The sequence below is a fragment of the Euprymna scolopes genome, chromosome 5 (assembly GCF_053919585.1).
Source record: "Euprymna scolopes isolate OS-2025 chromosome 5, ASM5391958v1, whole genome shotgun sequence".
Classification (NCBI taxonomy): Eukaryota; Metazoa; Mollusca; class Cephalopoda; order Sepiida; family Sepiolidae; genus Euprymna; species Euprymna scolopes.
The window spans coordinates 127,088,628-127,116,367 of NC_136486.1; the positions used below are offsets into that span (position 1 = coordinate 127,088,628).

The 27,740-nt window shown below is 28.6% G+C and overlaps 1 long non-coding RNA gene across 1 annotated transcript; it reads right to left on the reverse strand.

The window, feature by feature from the left end:
• Window positions 1-3,307: 3,307 nt before the first annotated feature.
• On the reverse strand, window positions 3,308-18,404 carry LOC145276967 (uncharacterized). Its single transcript, XR_013868066.1, has 2 exons — window positions 16,692-18,404; window positions 3,308-16,655 (listed from the first exon to the last, which is right to left on the reverse strand). It is a non-coding gene; the product is annotated as an uncharacterized LOC145276967 (long non-coding RNA).
• Between the last annotated feature and the right edge of the window lie 9,336 nt (window positions 18,405-27,740).

Here is a 27,740-nt window from a genome sequence, read left to right on the forward strand (position 1 = left end):
TTATAAATATATTCTCTCACATTCTGAAGGTTATATATATATATAAGGCCACCCGGTATTGCCTGGTCATAAGATACGCTTAAATGACATTTTAATATATTCATGTTTTGTATTTATTTATTATAAAGCCAATTCCCTGTTGATTATTATATTGTACCCAATATAGAGTAATGCCCTCTTCTGGCATGACCTGGTCGTAAAATGTGCTTAAATATATTTTAATTCATGCAGATTTCATATCTATTATTATAGAGCTAATACTCCGGTGATTATTATATTGTACCCGATGTATAGTAAGTAGTAAGCAAATTAAAAAAAATGATTTGGGTGCAATCAGCTAGAATTGAAACCAAAACATAGCGGTTCAGCCTTAATTCTTAAGTTTGAAAGTTTGCTAGAAATTATGTCGTGATGTTAACATTTGAGATGGTGACAGATTCAGTTTTAGTATAAGACATGATTCAAGCAAGCAAGGACGCTCCGACGGTTCACAATACGATTGTCGTCCTTTTCTAATGCACTAATACCGAGCTATAGTGAGATCCGCAATGATGGCTTATTTCTATTATTATATAAAATGATGGCTTATTTCTATTATTATTATATAAAATGATGGCTTATTTCTATTATTATTATATAAAATGATGGCTTATTTCTATTATTATATAAAATGATGGCTTATTTCTATTATTATTATATAAAAGGATGGCTTATTTCTATTATTATTATATAAAAGGATGGCTTATTTTTATTATTATTATATAAAAGGATGGCTTATTTCTATTATTATTATTATATAAAAGGATGGCTTATTTCTATTATTATTATATAAAAGGATGGCTTATTTCTATTATTATATAAAAGGATGCCTTATTTCTATTATTATATAAAAGGATGGCTTATTTCTATTATTATTATTATTATATAAAAGGATGGCTTATTTCTATTATTATTATTATATAAAAGGATGGCTTATTTCTATTATTATTATTATATAAAAGGATGGCTTATTTCTATTATTATTATTATATAAAAGGATGGCTTATTTCTATTATTATTATATAAAAGGATGGCTTATTTCTATTATTATTATTATTATTATATAAAAGGATGGCTTGTTTCTATTATTATATAAAAGGATGGCTTATTTCTATTATTATATAAAAGGATGCCTTATTTCTATTATTATTATATAAAAGGATGGCTTATTTCTATTATTATATAAAATGATGGCTTATTTCTATTATTATATAAAAGGATGGCTTATTTCTATTATTATTATATAAAAGGATGGCTTATTTCTATTATTATTATATAAAAGGATGGCTTATTTCTATTATTATTATATAAAAGGATGGCTTATTTCTATTATTATATAAAAGGATGGCTTATTTCTATTATTATATAAAAGATGGCTTATTTCTATTATTATATAAAAGATGGCTTATTTCTATTATTATATAAAAGATGGCTTATTTCTATTATTATATAAAAAGATGACTTATTTCTATTATTATATAAAAAGATGGCTTATTTCTATTATTATATAAAATGATGGCTTATTTCTATTATTATATAAAATGATGGCTTATTTCTATTATATAAAATGATGGCTTATTTCTATTATATAAAATGATGGCTGATTTCTATTATATAAAATGATGGCTGATTTCTATTATATAAAATGATGGCTTATTTCTATTATATAAAATGATGGCTTATTTCTATTATATAAAATGATGGCTTATTTCTATTATATAAAATGATGGCTTATTTCTATTATATAAAATGATGGCTTATTTCTATTATATAAAATGATGGCTTATTTCTATTATATAAAATGATGGCTTATTTCTATTATATAAAATGATGGCTTATTTCTATTATATAAAATGATGGCTTATTTCTATTATATAAAATGATGGCTTATTTCTATTATATAAAATGATGGCTTATTTCTATTATATAAAATGATGGCTTATTTCTATTATATAAAATGATGGCTTATTTCTATTATATAAAATGATGGCTTATTTCTATTATTATTATATAAAATGATGGCTTATTTCTATTATTATTATTATTATATAAAATGATGGCTTATTTCTATTATTATTATTATATAAAATGATGGCTTATTTCTATTATTATTATTATATAAAAAGATGGCTTATTTCTATTATTATATAAAAGGAACTTGGTGTGTGTGTGTGTGTGAGTCCGTTTCCTATGGGCTTGGAAACAGTTGGGCTCATCTTTTAAACATTTTCATAAGAACTGTTTTTTTTTTGGGGGGGGGGGGTCAATATGTTTATGAACTTTTTTTTTTTAATCAAACAAAAAAACAGTTCATAAAAATATTTTTTAAAAAAGTTTCTAAATATTTTTTTATAACAGTTCTATTTTTATGTTTGATGCAAAAAAAAAAAACAGCATCTGATGTTTGATTAAAGAAAACGGTTTATGAATATATTTGTATTATAAAAGTTAAAATTTTGTTATAGAAGTTCAAATAAGACTGTTTGAATAAAACTTCTATTTTTATATTTGTTAAAAAAAAAAAGAAGAAAGCTAAAAAAAAAAAGCTACATTATATACAGTGTTGTTCATCCATACCTTTGAATTTGTCTGACGTCACTTCTGAGTGCCAATCTTTAAACAAAAAAAAAATTCAAGATAAGTATCAGAAACGTTGTATTTCTCTTAAAACTACTTTTAATGCCTAAACAGACTTTTTCTCATGTTCTTTTGACTGCAATTTTTATAAATCATCCAAATATGCATCTTATTGGTTTTCTTAAATTATAAATCCCAATGCAAAAGAATAATTTTTTTTCTTCTAGACAAGTATTGAAAATATCAATGTTGGTGGATTTTCAAATACTGAAGAGTTGTCCCTCTTTGATCCTTATTTTCAAGTATGTAGGCGGCTTGGAGTTGCCTCCCGTTATCTATTAACTTATGACGTATATTTTAAATTAAACAACCCGAGCTGTCTTCCTTTTATTGACTATTTTTTATATAAAAGGCACGTAATGCAACGTGTCTGCTCTTTTCGTGTATAGATGTAAAAAAAAAAAAATAAATAAATAAACAGATGTCTCGTTGTGTGCTGAGAAAATGTTAAACGTTAATTGATTCGTTCCTTTATCATCATCGCTATACCTTCCACGATGAAGTTATTTAAAGAACAAAGATACGTTTTTCTTTATCTACTTCGCAATTAACCTAACTAAGGTTATTAATTAACCTAACAAGATCATGTAAATGACAAAACAATATAAAAAAGAATAAAACCCAAGAACTATTCACGGCAAGATAACCGGATGTATTTTGTTTCTTTATTTCATTCTGTCATGGAAGAATTCATATCGAAAACGGTAATTACGGTACAAATTGGTCGCTGAGGACCGGTCAATATTTTCAGAACAAAAAAGTTTTCTGTTTTGTTTTTGTTTTACAAGCAGCATTGAACAAACTTCACAAATCTGGGCATTTGAACAAATGACGGTTACTGTACATGTGAAAATGATACACAACACGTGTAACTTTTTGATCGCCTTCCTGATCGATGGAAGAAGAGGTGGAAAGACAATTTTTTGAGGGGGTGGGGGGAGAAATGGTGGGATGCAGGAAAATATAAGAATTGGTTGTTATGAATAAGTTAAAAATACTTTGGCAAAGAAAAGCAAGACTTATTGAGCAATCTGTCCTTTTTATTTTTTTTTTTGTCTTTTCTTGGAGAGGGTAAGATTTAATAACAAAAACAAATCTGGTTTTAGATTGTATTTATAAAAGTTGCTTTGAATCCTTAAAATCTTATTCTTGTATAATTCTATCGGTTCTACTTCGTTATTGTAACGAAATTCAAAAATTGAAATATTGAATTTCAAGTGAAACAAATAGTATCTACTGAACTGTCATGTCACCGTAATGAACATATCCAAAAATTATGGTAGAAAATTATTAAAGAAAATAGTTTTCAAAGCAAATTGGCGAAAATTGAGTTTTGCACACACAAAAAAAAGGTTCTAATTGTAATAAAAGGGAGGTAAATATTTTCTGAAAATGTTTGGCCAATTTAGAATTACTTAATTTTCACTAATTGTTTTCGAAAACTGTTTTTATTAATATTTTACCTTATCGTTTTTTTTTTTCGTAAGTTTTGGATATTTTCATTACTGCGACATAATAATTCAGTACCTACTATCGATATCACTTAAAACTCAATATTTCAATCTTCGAATTTCGCTTCGGGACAAGATCAAAGTGTAGTATCTGTTCTTCAGATGCTGCACTTCTATTTCTTGTTCTCTTTCGGTGGAGGAGAAATCCTTCACGACTGAGACAATTTTTATTTTTGTACCTTTTCTCCACGTTAAAAAACGACCCTGGTGTCTAACTCTGTCCCGTGGGGAGGCATTGTAAATAGGTACAATAACGAAGAACCTTCCAGTCACGATAACTTTTTATCTACAGCTTTATGAATTTAAGGGAGATAACTTTGTAATGAGAAAAATTCTTGGTTTCAATTTTGTTTTACATTTTTCTAAATGGCTTAAGATTTTAATTTTCTAATACATATATTTTTCAAAATGTCAGATTCACATCATGCCTATTTTAAAGCTGAAATTTTCTGGGGGTGCATCTCTGACCTTAGGAGACATTTTAGTTTTTGGAACCCATCTATTTAATAGCTTTTGAAGAGAAGCATGATCAATCGACATAAAGGCATTTATTTCTGTTTATATTACCCGAAAATTATGAAACAAATTTGAAGATTTTCCATAAATATATCTTTAACCCTGTATTCTTTTATAATCCATTTTTCTTCAGGGAGGGACTTAATTCAGAGGGGTCAATATGTTTATGAACTTTTTTTTTAATCAAACAAAAAAAACAGTTCATAAAAATATTTTTTAAAAAAGTGTTTGATCTCCCCAAGTATTGTAATATATGTGTGTGTGTGTTCGAAAGCCTTAAGCCTCATTTTTTAAATTTTTGTTGGTCATAGGAAAAGTAAATAATACATCTAAAGACTTTCGATTAAAAAAAAAATATTTTAAATATTTCATCATAACTGATAGAATATATACATGCATACACACATACATATAGATATATGTATACACACTTATATTTATTTTTAGATTTCTCTATAATCCATTAACACTTGGATTCCAGATTCTTTTTTAGTTTTATGCATTACAATTTCATTAATTAATTAGTCAGTTGGATGCTTTTTATTTTTTATTATATTGAAAATGCCTTTAAGTTCACAAAAAAAAACTTTTTATATATTTTCAACTATACGCTAACCAATGATGCATACTTATTCTGTTTTACTAATGTTTATCCTCTGATGAAAAGGTTTTCTTTGAAACTGCATGGATTAACGACTTTTCTTTATTATAATTCCTTGTTGACATTTTCATGGATTAATAAATATTATAGTTTATTGAATTTTTATTATCATCAATTTTTCCCTTGTTTGTATTTAAATTTGTTTTAAACTGTTAAGATCTCAAGTATTTACTTAATGTTTCTGATGATCGGATGTCCTGGGGAAACTTTAGTTAAGTGTTAAGATAGTCTACATTTATTATTTATTGTTATATCATACACCATGCTGCTATTTATTTCCTTTTTTATTTAGATTTGGAGAAGTGTAAGAAGGTTATAGCAATGCAGGGAACCGACTGTTGTATTGGCGCGACGTATAGTCATATTTGTTTTATTTTTTTAAACTTTGTATATCCATTTATTTTTCAAGATGATCACAATTCAAATCGGTAAATATGAACACTGTTTTTATATAACCGGGATGGTGGAGATCTTAGTATTTCGAGAATACCTCTCTTTTTAAAAAAAAAATGACCAAAGAATGTGCTTAAAAAAAGGAAAATATTGAAATATCGTCAATTTATATTTATTGACTTGTATTGTGATCATCTTGAAAAATAAACGGATATACGAAGCTTCAAAAAACATAAGACCTTCTTTAGTTTGTCCATTTTTTTTTTTCATGCATACCAATACAACAGCCAGTTCCCGGCATTGCTATAGCCTTCTTATACTCCTTTATATCTATTTACCAGCAATGCTTTAAGCAAACTACCTTTCTCTATTAATTTTATTTATTTTAATTTTTGACACGCATACTAACCAATTGGTCAAGGCAACACTTTCAATAGATCATGGACCTTAATAAAAAACACATGTTCAAGTACTGTACACATCTTATTTTCCATGATTTTTCTCTTTGTCCAGATAGAAAATAAGTTTATTTGAAGGGTAGTACATATACAGACATGTCAGCAGCAGTAGCAAAAAAAAAAGGGTCCAATGTTGACTTATATACGTGACATGTGACATGTAGGTAATTCAGATTGTCTCAAATCTTGCTTGTCATTCGAAGTATGAGCAAAATGTATTTTGTTTTTTAAATTATTCACTCCATCTTCTTTCATTTATCCTGAATCTTGTCGTTTGTCTTCCCATCTCTATCCAACGATTTGAGATTTTTTTTTTTTTTTTATGTCCTATCTTCAAATGTCCCCTGGATGAACCATGCCAAATTGAATACTATACATAAGGCATAAACTCCCGTGATCCAACAGTGCATTTAGATTAAAAAATAATAATAATGATAATAATAAAAAAAATTAAAAAAAACAAAACATTATGTACACTCAAAATTCTAAAAAAAAAAAAAAAAAAAATTAAAAAAAGACATGGCTAATTCCCATGAGATATTCATTCAACATTATTTGATCACCCCAAATAAAATTATCACAAATATACACATAAAAGAACTTTTTTAAATCACATTATCATACAAATATATATATATATATATATATATATATATATATATATATATATATATAGGTTAGTGGGAGATAACCCCAGCAGAGTACTCGATTATCAAGAAAATTTCAAAAATAAGAGCGTAATATTTAATTATATGTATTACAGAAGATCAGGACAACATCGGTACTGTCGGTTTCAAATTCAAACAAAGAGGACCTATAGTTGGTCGTCTAAGTCAGAATCTCTTCAGCCTCTGTTTATATCTGCCCCTCTAAAAATGGCATCCGGCATGTTGAGGGTCCAACATAAGCGACTAGATATTGATCCTCTTTGTTTAAATTTGAAACCAAAGGTACCAATGTCTTTCTGATCTTTTGTAACACACACACACACATTATACATATATATGTATAATGGTGAAAAATAGAAGACAGATTATGAAGATTTTTCAGCCAAAAATATTTTTTTTAACCTCAGAACTTCATGAAAAAGAGGGTTATTCTGTATACCCCCCCCCTTCAAAAAAAAACCATTAATATTCGTATACATAGGGTCAAAAAGTCCGTTTTTTTTTTTTTTTTTTTTTGGGGGGGGGGGGGTTACGATGAGAAAAAAAACTTGCATTAGATATCCACACAGTGTCTCTTTTTCCTTGCCTCCCCGCGAGGGCAAAGTTAGCCACACTGTTGGTTTTTAATGTAGGGGAAATCAAGCTCTCAACATAAAAAGAAAAAAGTCACTCTAGATTGGGGGGGGGGGGAATCGCCTTGGTCTAAAAGGATTTCACCTTCACTGACCAAGGACAGAAATGACGACGTGTAGCATCAGAAGAAATACCACACTTTGCTCCAGGTCAAAAGGCGAAGGAGCAGAAGCAAACAAAAAAATAAATAAAAAAGATTAAATGACGTGGGGGGGGGGAGAGAGGATTTTTTATGATCTCTCGAAATGTGAGTTTTGAAAAAGTTTTGAGAAGAATGGAATGTATGTACAAAAGTTTTCTGACTATATCTCCTTTTTTTTTTTACCATTATTTTGTCTTTCAAGTATTTTTATTTATAAATCTTGTTGGTCCTTGTCCAGAAGCCACCTTATATTAAAAAAAAAAAAAGAATTTTTTTTTTTAATCTATACAATATATGTACCCGAGACAACATGAAAAGATACTCTAGAAATTACCTAAATTGATCAAGTAGTTTTAATTTTATAAATTCTTTTTCAGCAATTAATCGGAATTCGTAGACATTAGAACAAAAATCTTGCAAGTTTGAATTATTGTTGAGGTATCTCTCTTGTTTCTTGAGATTATTTTCAAGATGACGACACAAGATGACCATTGTTCCTGTAAAATTCGATTTTCTTATTAAAAAGGAAAACTGCTTGGTCAACTAGTGTGATTTTTGGAATATGATATTTTCACGGTTACATACATCATATAAAATGTTTTTGTTTTTTTTTAATATAGGGTAAGTTTTCGACAAGAACCAATTTTTTCTAAATTGCTGAAAGAACACAACTGAAGTTACTATATGGCTTTTTGTTTCATTTTTTATTTATATTCAATCATTTAAAAAAAATTTTTCTAGTCTTTGGGGGGTGTTTTGCACTTTTTATTTTGTTTGAAAAAGGTTTTTCTTTCCACCCTACGATATGAGGCAGTAAATGTGAGATAAGTTTCACATCACAGATCAAATTAAAATATGTACACTATACATACACACACACTTGTACATGTGTATACATATATGGGTACATATACACACATACACATAGATACGCATGCTCCAACATGGAGAAAAAATAAGGGTTTAGGTCATTGGACTATAGGGGGAGGAAGTCCAATACCAAGAGAAAAGGGAAAGAGACTATTAAATAGAATTTAAGTAATCAAAGATATTCTACAAATGTGAGCGAGAGAATCCACCAATTTTGATTTAAAAAAAAAAAAAAAAAAAAAAGTGCATTGCTGTAAATGTTTTTTTTTTTTAAATTCTTTATTTTATTGTCTAACACTAAATCTACAAATATGTGTGGTTCAATAGTATATGCATATATACTAGCAGGCCGCCCCGCGTTGCCCGGCGTAAAATATGCATAAATATTATATTTTAATTAATGCAGAATTCTTTATTATAAACAGAAATGACGTTGGAATTAAATGTAATGTGAAATTCCTTAAAAAAAATAAATAAATAAAATAAATAAAAAAAGGTGAGAAAGAAACAGACATTCATGCGATTGCTTTTTTTCTAAACAATTCAGTTGTAAGTAAAAAAAAAAAAGAAAGAAAATACTCGAATTGAGTGAGATTGAAACTTAAAACTAAAGACAGTGAGTCAAGTATGATAGCCATTAGGCCAGCTTGACAGGGTCTTTAAAAAGTGTTTTCAAAACTACTTATTAACATAATGAATCTGTTATGTGAACGATTCATGCATGCGCATTCATGAAACATCAAATAGATAAAAATCCGATGACTCCTATGTACCAACTTTCAATTTTGACCCCTTAGCAGCCCCCCCCCATTTTTTTTCTGGATGAAAACCGATTAAAGTGTTCCACATGTTTGAATACCCAATATACCAAATTTCAAGTCTGTAGATCAAAAATTCGTTGAGTATATAGGCTGAAAATTGTCCTAACACACATTCTCACTTTTATCTATATATATATATATATATAAAAGCAAAAATGTGTGTGACCATTTCGTGTATGTCTCACAAAGGCTTTTCTCGCACACGGTCCCTGGGGGGGGGGGTAACGATCACTTACAAGTGTTTATATACGCCCTAGATAATAATATCTAGGATTTGGGAAAGCGCATGTCGCGTCTAGATTTATTTACATCGACTTTTACAAAATTATTGCTATTTTGGCTTCTCGCGCGTTAATTGGACTTTTTCGTATAAAAAGCGAAACTAATTCAGAGTTAACAATGTTCTTGGCATCACGCCGGGAAACGTCCAGTTTTGATTTACCTCAAAACACCCGGGCATCGCCGGGTACCCCCGCTAGTAGATATATAAAATTGTAATCTCACTATTTTACTAGTGCAGTTTCATGCTGTAATAATCCTGCTATTGAAGCTGAATTTCAAAAATGTAAAAGAACTGGAGGAAATACTGCCAACTTCTGAACGAATACAATTTTATTTTGCCATGTTTCCGGGTGTTTGTGATGAGGATTGATCATTCATATTTTTTTTACTATTATCAGACAACCGTTCTCATCTTGGGTGTTATTCTCTCAACGTTTCGGCCGATGTAACCTTCATTTTTTTTTTTTTTTTTTTTTTTTTTTTTTTTTTCAGGTCCAACTTTTCAAACTCTAAACTCTGAAAATGAAATGAAGAATCTTCCATTAGAAATTCTGTACAGATTCTGTAATTCGACAAGATTCACCAAAAGCTCAGACGTTAAATTAACCAAAAATGTTGAGAATAATATCCAAGATGAGAACGGTAGTCTGATAATAATCCAAACTAGCTCGACCTGTGAAAATTCCACAGGGGACTCCTTCATAAGCAATATATTGATGTTGACATTCTATAGATGTTCAGTGTAAATGGAGACGCTCTGATATTAGTGCAGCTTTTTTGTTAAAACTGCAAAAGTATTTATCTAAGCTAGCACAAACGCCCGGCAAAGCCCGATCGTAAAGTACGCTTAAATATATTTTAATTCTTGCAGATTTCGTATATATTATTATAGAGTTAATGTTCTATCGCTTTTTATATATTTTAAAGTTGCGATTTTAAAAATAAAAAATATATCCATATGGCTTGGGTGCACTAGCTTGAGCCTTTTCAAAGCACAAAATAAAAACTTATGAAAAAAATATGTATACATATATAACTTGAGTTCCTTCAACCATAATCGAAACCAAAACAAGTGTATAATTCTTGGTAAAATTATTTATTAAAAGAAATGGAAGTACATAACAATTAAACGACCCGGATGTAAGCGTGACACACAAAATAACACACATGCTATCGTATTAATATATAAATAACCCTTTTGTTCCCGTCGAGACCTTTGCACATCATAGAGAAGAGTGCTCAGGATGACTACTTAAGCTTCACAAAATATTACAGCTTTTGGAAGATGTTTCAATCGCCATATGCTGAAGCAAACCGCTCATGCTTATTGGAGAGAACTTGAATACCTACTAAACAATATCTTCGAGTGTCTAAGGTCTCTTTGAACAGGAGTTTGTCAGGACAACCTGACATAAGGGCACTTCCCCCTACAAGTAGACTCTAACTAAATCCAAATGACATAGTTTTCAAAGCACAAATAAAATCCCCTCGATACGGCTACACTACACTGGCTTATATGAGGATTGGTTCACCTTCTCTAAGTGATGTTGTCTATAGTAACAGTACTAAGTACGATATTCCACCAGACTAGATGAATTTTTGGCCGGGAATCCAGTAAGACCAAGAGACTAAAAGAAAAATATACTACAACATAGTTAACTGGCCAATAATGAGAGGAAAATTAATATTGCTGATTTTTTTTACTAACTCAATGTTTGGGAGATAAAAGAGAATTGTAATGGAATATTCGAATATCTATGTATCTCATATAGAGATCAAGTGTAGTAAAATGAAACCAGAGAGAAACTTTCTGACACTAGTGAATAAAGATGCTTGTTTTAATGGTACCACTCTCGTCTTTGTAGCTCTTTAACTTTTTGAGTTAAAAAAGTAGGAAGCATTACTGTTGAAATGACTCTCGTATAACACATATTTGGCTTAAAAAGAAAAAAACCCTATTGTATGTGCAAACTACATTTAAAAAATTAATAAATCGTATTTTAACTATATTTTCAATTTTTGGTCCCCCACAAGAGGAGGGAGGACCTGTAAATTCACCCTTGCCCATTCGTCTGTCCACACTTTTCTCAATAACTACGCCTTGGAATTTTTTGACATTTTGCACAAACATTAAACCTGATATAAGTAAAAAAGTAACAGAATGGATTTTTCAGGAAAACACCGGTTGCCTCCACTAGGGGTGCCTTTCGGATTAAAATGGCTTAAATTGACGTTACATCCAAATAGCTTTCTCTCTATAAGATTAATATTTTTTTCTGAGCAAATGTTTTATCTTTAGTTGTGACCCATGTTGGTAAGATAGAATTTATTTTGTTCTATTTTTAATTTGCTAAAATTAATACCAAAGATTTACCCAAGGTAGATAACTCTGTTTCAAGGGATGCAATTTTATATACTTGAGCATCTCATAAAAAAGTTATTTTTGGACTTCTGTTCAATTAACGTCCCATATGTATGTCTATATGTGTGCATATAATTGAGCGGGTCAGATTTTTGTAGTCAGACCTAAACAGATTTCCTCCTGAGTAACTGTTTTTTCTTTAGCATTGGTAAATGTTAAGATAAAATTTGTTTAGAATGAATTCCTTTCAGAAAATACTTTATCCGACTATATCCAATGGGTGCTATATTTTATCTGCCACAAATTCGTATTAAAATGGATGCCATATTTCTTTTCAGTAGCAAATTTTCTTTGTGGTATTAATAAGTAATAATACTCCATTATTGTTAAATAATATTTATACATTATATTATTTTTGCTATAATATGTGCTTCAACTTTAATTTCCAGCCATATTTTAAATTGCTCAGCCATAAAATGTGATGCATATATAAAATCTGCATCAGAAATGTATTTGTCTTCTAGCATTTTTATGCACTTATATTTTGAAGCTTAAATAGATTTTTTACAATAACTGTTTTTTTTTTTTTTTTTTTTTTTTTTTTTTTTTTTTTGTATTAACGCTGTGGACCAATTAAAATAACTTTTCCAGAGAACTGGCCAAATCCGAATTGCAATACAATTTTTTTTTTTTTTTTCATAGTAACATAGTTTATTTCTTGTCAGAATTCTATAATCGTTAACAGTAATTGTAGGATCTATAATCTTATCAGAAAATTTGTTGTCCAGATTCTATAATCTTTATTTTATTTATTTTTTTTTTTTTTCGTAGTAACATATTTAATTGTGTATCCGAATTCTACAGAAATTGTAGGATTCTATAATTTATATAATAAGTAAATTTGTTGTCAGGATTCTATAATCATTAACAGTAACTATAGGATTCTATAATCATTAATGATCGCTTTTGTTACAGTCACTGCATACCAAATGCAACCATTACTCTTATATTATAAACATGTTCAAGTCAAGTCATTCATAAAGAGATTGTTGCAGATATCCTATTACTAAAACTATCTATATGAAGAGAAAATCAAAAGAAATGCCTTTTATTTTGTGGCACGCACAGTAACAACGTGTAATGCAAGGCCAGTTTCATGCGGGGAAAATAAACTCCACCTACCAGGCACTCTAAAAAAACTACAAACAGCTATGTAGCAAAACCTCAGAAACCAAGCTATAAACTAAGCCTGCTTCACAATTAGTAGGTAACACCAGAGAGATTAGCTTTCATATTAAATAATTGGAAAAGGATTGATATGCAGTAAAAATTAGAACAAGGTTTTATCTTCCTATTTTTACAGACGATAAACTAATATTTATAGATTTCAGGTCTGGATTAAGATTGTGATTGGAAAATGGATTCTTAATTCAAAGATCATGTCTCGTTCAAGGGATCCGAAATATTCACCTTGCTTTGTTTATTTAGGTCTTTGAAGGCACCTAGGAGAATCTCAGTGAATCCTGTTTTCTTATCCTCCTAGTCCATCGAAAAGTCCAAAAACCCTCCAAACTTTAAAACAGACCATGCTGAATCTTTTGAATATGAAGAATTCCATTCATTTGTTATTAAAATTTAGTTTCTGAATAAAGATATTTAATGTAAGTATTGTTTATTTGTTGGCAGTGAAGTGTATAATTATTTTTTTTTAATTAGACTTTAGAGTAGGGGTTCACTTTTACATATGCATATACATCATTCAATTTCACACTACCAAGCAGTAATGATCACTCACTTTCGGACGAGATAGGTACACTTGTTTCTCTGGAATGATTGGTGTAGAATGGATTTGGAATCTGTTGAAACCTCAGAATTTGATAGATTTAAATCAAAGTTAGCCGCTACCAGAATTTTAGCCAAACTATGTAATATAAGATCCTAATGAGTGTGGGTGCTAAGAACCCTTTTTCATCCCCTCTGTAAGGATAGTACAGTCAGAAACAATATTTTGTTAAGGAAACCGAGTTGCATTAAATAAAATCTGCTTCACACTGTCATGTTATCATTCAATGAAAGTATCGAGAGAATATTTTCATCTCTAGCCTTTGAGACAGACAACACAACATAGGATTTATTAGCATTATACGCAGCATCTGCATTGAGAATAAATGTCGGGGTAAACACACGAGTTGGATATCTTGTTTCTTGTTTAAACATCTCGCACATAACCACTATGAAATAGTCGAACTATTATAGACCTTCTAGGTGTCCATGAAAAGTGAAGGAAACATAGTGTCAGGTGTCTTCATCAATTTGCTGTTTTAATACCTCATTATAATACCTCAGCTTCCTATTCCAGTAGCTTCTTTCTTTCCAATAACCGAGAGCTTGTGGAACTCTCTTCCTGCTCAGCTTTCTCCTACCTATTTTCAAGGCTAGAGTCAATAGGCATCTTTTGTCTTTGCAATAATCATCTTTAGTTCTTGTTAGCTCCTTACATCAAGTGGTTTCATGTCTTGTCTGGGGTCATTTCCATCCCCAAAATAATATTGACTAGCAAATACTGCTCCCTCTGCTGACTATAACATGATCGTCTTAAAATCTAATGTGAATAAATTCCTATTGAGTCATCCATTTCAGATAATCCAGCCTCATCAAAGTTCAACCGTGAATGTTCTTGTCTCACCATCTACCTAACAACCCTTTATCCTAGAGTGTCCTAAAAAATAAAAGTAAAAAAAAAAAAAAAAAAGCAAAAAAAAAAAAAAAAAAACTCTACCATGTAGCATTTTGGTGTATGATTCAGCAATTTTCTTCGATAAACATATTCTTTCTCGCCAATAATAAAAAGGCATCACTTTGGAAAAGAACATTTAGAATATTTGATATGTAGTTTAAGATGAATTTTCTTTTCATTTGACCACCTGAACGTAACTAAATTTGATTTTTTTTTTTTTTTTTTTTTTTTTTTTTTTAATGGAAATCACTCCAGACAAGGCATGAAGCCACATGATGTAAGGGATAAAAAAAAAAAAATTCAAGATCAAAAACTAGCCATCGTGTATGATGGATAAATTGTGATGAAGAAAGCAGCAGTTCTTCCTTTTTTGTAAGAAACAAACAAAGGTTACAAATTGGTTGGAAAATTGGTTCTAGATAAAGGCATTCAAATATAGAACTTAAGTTTACATTTGTCTTGGATTGTGTATAGTGCGATTTGCATATTTTATTATGCGTTCCCTTTTTTTCTTTCCCTCTTTACTTTCTCGTGTGTTATGTTTTTTGTTTTTTTAATTAGTTATTAAAATTCAATTAGAAATTTGTGACAGTAATTAAAATTCAATTAGAAATTTTTTGAAATTGTTTTAATCCTAAAAACTATTTATTTAAACTTTAAAAATATATATCTTTAGTCCTAAGCACTTCGTTGAAAATCCCTGTATTTTGTAAGTAAAAAATACTTTTGCAACTGCCATATTAGTTAACTCCCAGAATTCAACGATCTTCATACACAAGTTTGAGCTTACTAGTCTATATGATAATGCTCTGGTAGGGATCATCAGAAAACTGTTCTGGGGATATATATATATATATATATATATATATATATATATATATGAGGTTGCTATATTGCTAGACCGAAACATGCTCATAACTGTGTAGCAACAAACTACTGCTTATGGTAAGACAAATGGATGACTATTTGGAATACTAAGCGTTGTATGTAGGACACCTCCCTGCAAGAACTGCAAAAACCTAACGTCATCATCTTGCATTACGGGAATATACAAGGGACACATAAAATTGATATTCCCAGGAAACTTCCCACTTCGAGGGAAGCCTGTCCAACCTACTGCTTATATATATATATATATATATATATATATATATATATATGTGTGTGTGTGTGTGAAGATAAAATCAAATGTTACCATTTTTAATTTTTTTTTCCTTTCTCCCTTTCTTTCTGGTTTCTAATTTAAATTCATTCTGGAGAAGTCTTTCAATAAATAAAACGATATATAACTTTGCACAAGAGTTTGAATTGATTTCTATTTATTTTTCAATATATATATATATATATAATAAAAATTACCATTAACTTTACATAAATGATCCAAGATGGTAAAAATAAAGTATATTATAAATATTAAAGAATTAATATTTAAGAATCGTGCTCTTATATATAGGCATATTCGTCGAATAAGTTCAGCTTCAAAATCATAAAATAAATGCAAACTTAACAATATTTTCAAAATACCATTAGTATAAATGATAGAGAAAGATGAATGTGTGTGCTTATATATAATTGCATGCAATAGTTAAAATTTCTGTATATACATTCACTAAACGTATTAATGAGTAATATATATATATATATGTATTTATATTAACATGCATCTTTCTAAATATATACAAATCTAATTATATTTATATGCGTATATATATATATAAACATGCCTATGTATATACATGAACTACCAGGATATATTATATAGATATATGATTACATCGACCATGCCTCTGAATACTTCCTAAAGGAGATATATGAATATATAAGTATTTTGATAAGATGAATTATAAAACATCTCGCCATTGGAGTTGATTTACATATATTGTTTCGAATTCGCTTTATGTTTTTTATACATAATCGTACATGACCTTGTCATATATAGCAACCGTGTCATATATAGCAACCGTGTCATATATAGCAACCGTGTCATACATAGCAACCGTGTCATACATAATAACATAATTAATATATAATAACAAATGTATTTTAAGTAAGTCATTCACTGCACTTATTCTTATTGCAAATGATTAAATATTTATATGATTTTGACGAAAAATAGATAAGAATTATAGGACAATAAGTGTTCTGTTGAATAACTTTTTGAGCAGACATAGGTATATGCTCATTAGGTTGATACGTAGTTGTTTGTAATTTATAATCCCTTACCCATCCAACATACGATTTTATTTCATTTTATTATTGGATGCTAAGGGATCTCCAATTTTCTTTAGATATGTAATTCTACCTCAAATATCTACTTTACACAATAACAAATGCTCAGTTCTTTGGGGTTTTTTTTATTTTTAATCCATGGTCCCAATAGTATTGAATTGGTATTTTATAGTATATTTTTTTAATAATGACATCAAAATTATAAGTTTTATTTAATGTTTTTTAGTGTGCTGTGCTATAACATATTATTTGGTATATTATGATCAGAGCTATGACAAGAGAATGTACTTTTCATTGTTTTGACTCTCGAGTATATATCCGAGACAGTTAGACACAGTTAATTAAGAACCACATTACTCTCTATAAAAGCATATAAGATATTAACTGATATATAATCAAGAGTCAAAATAATGAAAAGAATATTCTCTTGAAATAGCTCTAATTATGATATAGTAGACCAAAATAAAATCTGTATTAAAAACATTTTGTTCTTGGATCGCATATTTTGCTCTTATAAAAGGATAGAAAAATGCCATTTTTTTTTTTAACTTATCGTGAATAACATCATTAAGAAATCTGTATATTTCGTGTAATTTACATAAAGGTTTGATTTAAAAAATATATGACAAAAGTTTATAAAAAATTTATTCGTATTTGTATTGCAAGAAGTAGATAACATTTATGTATGAAAAGAAATGAAAGATGTTTTGAATAAATAGAAAATTCTTCAGACTTGCAAGAGTAAACATGTTTCTGGAAAATGGGTGGATTTAAAGAATTCTATCACCCACATAACAAAATGGAAATGCTTAAAAAAAGGACACTGAGTAATTTCCCCTTGTTTTAAGTATAAATGAGAAATGCTAATTGCTTATAAATAAATAAAATGATAAAATCATTTATTTTTCATTTAGGAAGAATCGTTTTTCACTTGAGGCCAATACATTGCCATTATCGTACGTAGTAAGTCATTATTTTCAATTTAAAAATATATTTATCCATCTTGCCTCGAGAAGTGAGGCACATATATTTTTATCATCCTCGTTATTATAAATTTTAAAATGAACCATTTGAGTTGAACATAAAAAGGTTGTGGATATTTAAAGGACAATTCCTCGGAACATATGCATGCATATCTATATATCTATGTGTATAATAATAATAATAATAATAATAATAAATCACTATGATTTAGCCATATTGTCGATATCGCATCATGATTATTGCTATTTTTATATTGTCTACTCTAAATTATATATATATTAAACACACACATACATAATATAAGATATATATTATATATTTTATATATATATATATATACACACACATATAACTATTATATCTTATATTATACATTTTTATATATATATATATATATATATACATATATCATATATCATTATATATCATATTATATATATATACACACATATATAGCTATTATATATATTATATCTTATATTATGCATTTATATATATATATACACATATATATTATATATCATATTATATAATATAGTATATTGTGTATATATATATATATATATATATACACACAGTATAACCCCTAGATACGGCATTACAAATTAGTAACAAAATACAGTACAGTATATTATACACGTGTATATAATCAAATACATATAAATAACATCGTAAGGCGGTGTAATTACTGTAACCAGGGGCCGGAAAAGCAGAAAAACCGTATCCTAGGGCCATTGTATCCCAGGTTTCTACTGTATATATATATATATATATATATATATATATATATATATATATATATAGTGTTATAATGGAATAATTCCAGAGGAAATCCGGGTATGAGAGCTCAATGTGGTAAACAGAGCAATAAGATAAAAAATATAACACGGAAATTACATAATTGTCGATGCAATAATTTATTTCAACCTTATGGTATTTTCAAGCATCTAAATCAGACAAGTATCAAAAATGTAATTGTCTGATTTAGATGCTTGAAAATACCATAAGGTTGAAATAAATCATTGCATCGACAATTATGTAATTCCCGTGTTATATTTTTTATATATATATATGTTTGCCAAAAAAAAAATAGCAAAGAACAGAAGGCGTATAAAAATACAGATAATGCATCTATATACCGTCTGAGTGTCCAAGATAAACCTGGATATGGTAGACTTCATCAAGATTTATTCTACAAGGTTGTTTTAGGGAACAGAACACACGAACAGAATGATGGAATTCTTCTGTTGAGACGAATGTGATGATGGCAAATCTTCTGCCGATAACGAGAGACCGCAACTAGATGTTACATATATATGTAACATCTTACATATATATATATAAGATCTAGTTGCGGTCTCTCGTTATATATATGTGTGTGTGCTTTGTAATTCAATTCAAATTCATTTAAGACGGTTCAAATTTGGAATTTATTAGTGCCAATGTGTGTGTGAGGGGGTATGAAGTTCTCTCACACTGCAAGAACTGTGATTGAAAAATAAGCCCACTCCCCAAGGAGGGGCACTCTGATCTGTAAAAAGTGCCTGGGCAGCCTTGTCGGCATTACCCGGGTAAAAGCGCTTCAGGCGATTAGCAATAAACTAAATTATTAAACTTATGTGTTTTTTTTTACAAGGTAGTCACCACTTATCCAGGCCCGGAAGTCACTCTGGGATAAGGGTTATTGCCTGTACAGTACGTTGATATCAGAGTTCGGTTTTTGTATTTTCTATACAGAAATATTACATATACACACACACACACACACACACATATATGTGTGTGTGTGTGTGTGTGTGTGTGTGTGTGTGTGTGTGTGTGTGTGTGTGTGAGTAGGGTTATCAGTTTTTAGATGCTAACCTTGTGAAGCTACACTGTTTATAAGATAATGCTCAATAAAAAGTAGAACTATATTTTACCATAACTTTTTACTTATACAAACATTTTTGGTTGCATATACATGTTTCAGCTACGATCTTATCTGAAGTTCAGCTTTCAAACCATCTTTGCCGTGCCCTGAGGAATGTAGACTTTAAGGTTGTATCTGAAACGTGTATGCACACATGTAGCCAAAAATATTTGTATAAATAAAATCATATATATTCACTACGATTTATTCATATTGTAGATATTACATGATTTATTTATATTTTCTATTTTAATCAGAATATTGCAATTAGATTGTTTCATAATTAAATTCTAATTCATTAAGAACGGCTCACATGGAACTGTTTATAGACAAACCTTCTGTCAATAGAAAAAATAGCGTGTCCTCTATTTTAACTTAGTTCTGATGAGTTGTGTTCAAGGTGAATCTTGGAAAAATAAACCTTTTAAGTTTTGATTCAGAATGAACGTTTTCTTTTTTTTTGGGGGGGGGTTTAGAAAATGTGTAAATAAAATAGTAAAGTAATAAATAAATAAAAATAATAATTAAAGATTAGAGCAATTCGTAATTTAGTGTTGTGAATGTATTTCTGAAACAAAATAAACGAATATAATTATGTATATAAGTACTAAATATATTTCTTATCTAAGTGTTGAATATTTATGTTAAATGTTACAATTTTAAAAGATAGCAATAATAATGTAATACCGATAACATTTTGTCACGATCATAGAAAATATAAAACTATGGCATATCACCTTAATAACAACAATTAAGATTATGTATTTTTATATTTGTCATAAAACCATTACACATTGCTTAAAATATTTTTGGTCATCATCAGTTTGCATTGTTTTGTGTTTATTTTTTTTTTTTTTAGTTGTTTATGTTCATTTCACGTTTTAATGTATGAACAAAACTTTTATAAAAGCATGAAAACAATAAGTACTATGATGAATTAGTAGAACTCTCCAATCACTTTCAATCTGATGATTGCCCAAAAGAATGGTAGGTACTTGTACAGTTTAGTCAAGACATTAAAAAATGAAAATTCCGAAAAAAGTTTAAATTGTATGTATCTGTTATAGAACAAAGTTCTCCAGAAAAAAATTTCACTTAATTTCATCAAGTAGTTTTTTTGTTTGTTTTTTTTTTTCACAGCGGAAAAACACATTTTTATGAGAGCGCGTTGAAGGCAGCCATCTTGGATTTAAAAAAAAAAATTGTTTGAATTTTAAAAATGACCAAAAGGTGATAACTCCAGTTAAAGCGCTGACACCCCTTCCCATCTCTAAATACTAGCTTTTCTTCCTAAAAATCGAACATTTTGCTCGGTATCATAACAAATTGTTTTTTCGCTGTAAAAAAAAAAAAAAAAAAAAAAAAAAAAAAAAAAAACTACTTGATGAAATTAATTGAAATTATTTTTCGGAGAATTTTGTTCAATAACGGATACGTACAATTTAAACTTTTTTTCGATATTTTCATTTTTTTAATGTCTTGCCTAAACTGCACAAGTATCGAATGGTAGTATGCAATTTTTTTTTTTTTTTTTTTTTTTTTCAAAAATCAAACTGTTCATATCAATATATTGAGTTCTTATTTTTGACTAAGTTAAATATGGAGCAGTCTAGTGAGTAAAAGATTATATTAAAAAAAAAAAAAAAAAAACTAAACAATTCGAATAAAACAAATATATAAGCACACGCATTCGGATGAAAACAGAATTTCTCCAAACATTTTCCGTCTTATTTTTTAAAAAAATGGGCACTTTTATAGATTTTTTTTTAATTTCATTTTTTAATAATTTCAAAGGGAGACAATTCAAGAATGATTATTGTTTTACTTATAACCGAAGTTTAATTTTAAATTTCATTTTTTTTTTCTCTCTCTCCATATAATGACCGCTTTTATTCATTTCAGAATTTTTTTCTCAGCATTTAAATTACTCGGTTTGTTTTTTAAAGAAAAAAAATGGCCATACCTTTTCAAAAAGGTTCGTTTTGTTAAATCGTACATTTTTATATAAATACAAAATGTTGTGATTTATTTCGGAATTCTACTTATTTTATAATCGCTAAAAAATAATTATTGTAATTCAATAAATGTTCAGATAATTTTTTTTATTAATTTAAGGCGTTAGTTTTGCTTTCCACAATACGTTACGCAAAACTTTAACAACTTTGAGTTATCTCCCTTTGAGATTCTTCATAAATAAAAATTGTCTTCCAAACCTAAAATGCACAAGTGCAAAAAAAAAAAAAAATGTACCGTTTGATAAAAATGCAAAGAGACATTAACACAAATTCGGCTGAACTGAAATGAATAGTTAACAGTGAATTGGCTAGAAACGTGTTTCCCAGGTCTAACCTTTTCTCTTTTCCTTTTAAATTACCCATTGAAAGCAAGCCCAATATTTTATTTGCCTAATTATTCTTTTTATATTAGATCAACAAGGCTGCATTGCCAGAGCGAAAGTTTAATGTAACTTCTAAACCTTCCCCTCCTCTTTCTTCTTCACCGTTCCTTTTTCTTTTACACATTACTCAAGAATTTGGAGAGAACTTGAATGCCTACTAAACTCTATCCTTGAGGACATAAGGTCTCTTTGTGCAAGGTTTTTTTTTTTTTTTCAGGACAACCTGGTATGAGGACACTTTTCCCTACAAGTGAACTCTATCTAAATATTTTAGTATACTTCAATATTCACAGCTCGAATAAGATCTCGGTATGGCTAACCCACACTGTTTTTATAAGAGATGGTGCACCTTTTCCAAGTGATGTTGCCTCAAGTAACAGTACTTAGCTGGCTATTCCACTAGACTAGATGAATTTTTGTCCTGGAATCCAGTAAAACCAAAAAACCACTAGAGAGATATATTATAACATGGTCAGTTGAGGACAGGAAAATGATCATAACTGAGATTTGAAGAAAAGTTTTATGTTCTTTTCAGTGTTCGACATTGCTGCTTAATATTCTTGTGTTTATTGGTTGGCATCTCATAAAATGAAACATAAAAACGAGTTTCCTTTCAAGAATTGAGTTTTTGAAATGGTGTATTCAAACTCTTATTCTAAAACTGTCTTTTAATGATTTTACGATATTTAAACTTTTATTTTATGAAGAAAGAAAGAATTATTAAAATATAAACAGCATTGCGGCATTAAAAGTTTTTAAATTTCTTTGTGTTTTGTAGCTATCGTCTCTTTACATATTCATGTAAATTTTCTTTGCATCATTTGAATTATTTCATCTACTCATTTTAAGTGTTATTTTCACAACATTTCGGCTGATGTAGCCGCCGATCTTCAAGTGTATCTTGTCAAGCTTTGAAATCCTTTATTTAATCCACAGAGGTAGCTTGCTCTCGTTCCATCAACCATGACCGGGTAAAAGCGTTCAATAATGCGCACTCTTCCAGTAGAGGTCTGATTAGTCCTTTCCTTCCCCCTTGACACTTCCCTACTATTTAATTTGGCGCCAGCCCATGTAGATACAATTTTATTATTAGCTCACAAGGAACTTTCACACAGGTCATAGAGGATTTCTCCATGAGAACAACCTGTGTTGTTCCCTGGAAACTGAGTGAAAACAAGTTTCCCCAGATTTCCAGTATTCTCCACCTCTTTCGCTAACATTTGCAAATGAATTTGCATTATCGTAACAGCCGTTTACTATTGATTTCTCCTCAGCAGTGGGCATTGGTTTCCACTGGAGTTTGAGTGGCAATAAGCCTCCCCAGGGTACCAGTTCTCTTGGCATTTGTCCAGTGGAGGTCACGTCAGCGCCCTCTCCTCATTCTTTCCATCCTCCTTGAGCCTTCTCGACTATTTGCCATCATTCTTTTGGGTGTGGGGTGATTGGGTGATGGGATGGAGAACTTATAGATGATATTATTATTATTATTAAAAACAAGAATAGGTTTTATTTTTAGTATGACCTGGACTTAGGATTGAAACTTTAACCTCCAAAAGAGTTTCACTTGGAACTGAATTTAATCTAATACATAATCCACTATGTCACGAGTCCTTGTGAACAATTCTAGTATGAACTTTGGGAGCCTTAAACCTGTCCTTGTTTTTAAATATACAATCTTACGAGAATGGAAGTAGCAAAATTAATCTTGGACACTTTAAAAATTTCCTAAGTGCGTATCATATAACGTTGTTAGCGGGATTGATAGAATTTTACTTCCATTGTTTATTCTTAACTTATAAAACAGTGTACAAGTATGATTAGCTTATAGGGAAATAGTTATTTTTTTTTTAAATATTTTATTTGTACTCATTTACACACTGCTGTCATTAATTAATAAATAATCGTATTTCAGATTCTTGTTTTAAAATGAAGTCACCGTTTTCTTTGTTATTTTTTATCAGCTTCAAGCACACTGGGTTTGAAGCTGCAGATTTAAAATGGGGTTTCTTGCCAAGGAATTTGATGCTATCAAGTTATAATTTGAAGATCAAGCAAGGGGGATAACTGTTGTTGTAATATAGACGTGGCCTAATGTAATCCTTTTCACAAATACTCTTAGGAAAAGTATGAATCGATACATCTCTTCTCCAACTCTAGATTAAATAGTAAGATAGATTTGGACACTTTAGATTAGTAGCACTACTAAGACTTGACGGAAAACTCCAAGTAGCAGCAGTTTTTCTCCGCTTGTATTGGCATTGCTGCAAGTCATCTTGTACTTTCCAATACTGGATACTAGCAATGCTTATTTATGTATGGTCGGTGATTGTGCAACACTTGCTTCATTATACTCACCATGCAATCTCCCTTTCAGGTGTTATCCACTGTATCATGAGATTAAAAAGAGGTTGCTATGAACAAAGAAAACCTGACCATGATGTAAATTAAAAATCATTTAGGTGTAACAAGTATCAGGATTGACACTGATAACACCAAGTGTGTGTGTATATATATATATACATACATACATACATACACACACGTGGTGTGATGCATATATTTATATATACACACACATGTGGTGTGATGACTTGATGAAGCCTTTTTGTGAATGTTTTATAAATCTTGCATATTTACAAAAATGGGCAGAAAAGATTTCTTGCGAATGTGTTTTAAATTAACTGGGATTTTATTGGATTAAATTAAGCACTATTCTGCACTATTGAGCAAATATATAAATCTTTGTGCAAACTAATATAATATATATATATATAAAATTATTATATATATATATATTATATGAATAAATTAAATTATTACATTATATATATATATATATATATATATGAATAAATTAAATTATTACATTATATATATATATATATATATGAATAAAATTATTACATTATATATATATATGAATAAAATTATTACATTATATATATATATATATATACATAATTACGTTATGTGTGTATATATATGTATATATAATTACATTATATGTGTGTGCATATATATATATATATATATATATATATATATATAAATATATATATATAAGTACATTATATACATGTATATATATAAATAAATTATTACATTATATCTATATATATGTATATATATATATATATATATATATATAGACTATTACATTATATATATATATAGACTATTACATTATATATATATATATATAGACTATTACATTATATATATATATATATATATATATAGACTATTACATTATATATATATATATATAGACTATTACATTATATATATATATATATATAGACTATTACATTATATATATATATAGACTATTACATTATATATATATATATATAGACTATTACATTATATATATATATATATAGACTATTACATTATATATATATATATATATATAGACTATTACATTATATATATATAGACTATTACATTATATATATATATATATATAGACTATTACATTATATATATATATATATATAGACTATTACATTATATATATATATATAGACTATTACATTATATATATATATATATATATATAGACTATTACATTATATATATATATATATATATATATATAAATTGACTATTACATTATATATATATATATAATGTAATAGTTACTTTAATTTTTTTAGCAATAACAGCAGTATGGGAACACTGCCATTCTATTCAAATTCATTTTCCTAAGTGATAGAGGTTTGTTTGTGTCTGTACATGCATTAGTTGCCAATTGTTCATCTCCAAGAAAAACTAATAGACCGCTTAGAATCAACATTTTCCTGCGGTTGTTGTCGTCTGATTTTTCAGTGATTGCAAATTATTTTCTCATAATTTGAGGAAAAGCATATTTTAGTTATATCATATACAATGGACACTCTTAATTAGTAACAAGCTCGGTACAACAAATTCTTTGTTTGATACAACGAATGAGTTTTCCAATAATTAGCGAAATTCTGACAGCTTTATCGATTGATTCATACAAAAATTGTCAATAAATCACCGCATCTTGTCAAGAAAACGGACGAAATCGACAGATGTCTACATTTTTTTTTTTTTTTTTTTTTTCATTTTAAACGATAATAGTACGTGTAATCATTCGGTTGAATTGTTTCATCATTTTTAAATGTTGCACAACTCTACTTGAATGTCATATAAAGACTAGAATCTTTAGTCCATTGAAAAGAGCCAAAGTTATGCGTTAGTTTAGAATGAGTGTTCTATATCAAACCGATGGTTGAATATGGTTAAATTTGAGCTCATTTTTGCATTAAATACTAATCGCTAATAATCCCTAAGTGTGCACTGAACAGATACCTTAATACTTAGTTTGCTGCACCTTGTTATAACAAACATCCATACAAAATTTCAGCTAGACCTTTTTGTAAATGTTTTATAAATTGTTCAGTAGTTACAGAGAAAAAGTTGAATGGACAGACAGATGTAAACAAAATTTTATATATATATATATATATTCGCTGTTTGTTTGTAAATAAGCAGTTTGAGCACTATAAAATTAGACAAATGTTTGTTTTAAAATAGACATCTGTCGAGGTTATTTGTGGGCACCATTCCCGTGGGTCGATGGGTAGAACTGCGACTGTCAACGCAATGATTCTATGTTCAATCCTCAGCTTGGGAGAGGTGCTAGTCTAGCGGCACTGATGAGTTGTGATACAATGAAACAGTACTGTATGTCGATGACTACAAATATATATATATATAAAGTAACCTTGTCTGTTTGTGTGCATGGAACAGTCTCTGTCAAACTATTCTGTCAATTTTAAATCTGTATACTATTAGAAATTAATGGTGTTTTAGGAATTTGTTTATACACAAATAGAAATATATAATTGGTTGATAAAAACTGGATATGTGGTGTATTATGCACTGTTGGAGCCTTTTTGTAAATGTTTTATAAATCTTGCATGTATGTGTATATTTACAAAAAAAAAAACACTTGGCAGAAACGGTTGTCTGTGAATAAATGTTTTGAATTAACTAGGATTTTATTAAATTAAGCATTCTAGCCGTGTTATACACTACTGAGCTAATAAGACAGTAATTTTTATGTCAAAATCAGAAATTGAATCTCACCTAAGTTTAAAGGATTTTGTTAATGACATGAGTTTTTATAAATGAAAAGAAAATAGTATAAAAATATGTTATACTTTTATATTATATATATCACATATAAATATTATGCGTTATACTTTTTAAAAATATTATAAAGAAAGAAATTTTTATAAATGTAAAGAAATTAGCATAAAACGCATTGCATGAATATTTTTTTAATAACTAAGAGACCTTTTTCTTCTTTTTTTTTTAAATTTTTGTGGATTTATCAAAAAAGTAGATGCAAAGAGTATTTTAAAATTAGTTCAAATTGTTTGCTTAATAACATAATCTCTGATATTTTTTTTTTCAAATAAAAAACAATACGTAATTACATTCATCTTAGTTACATGT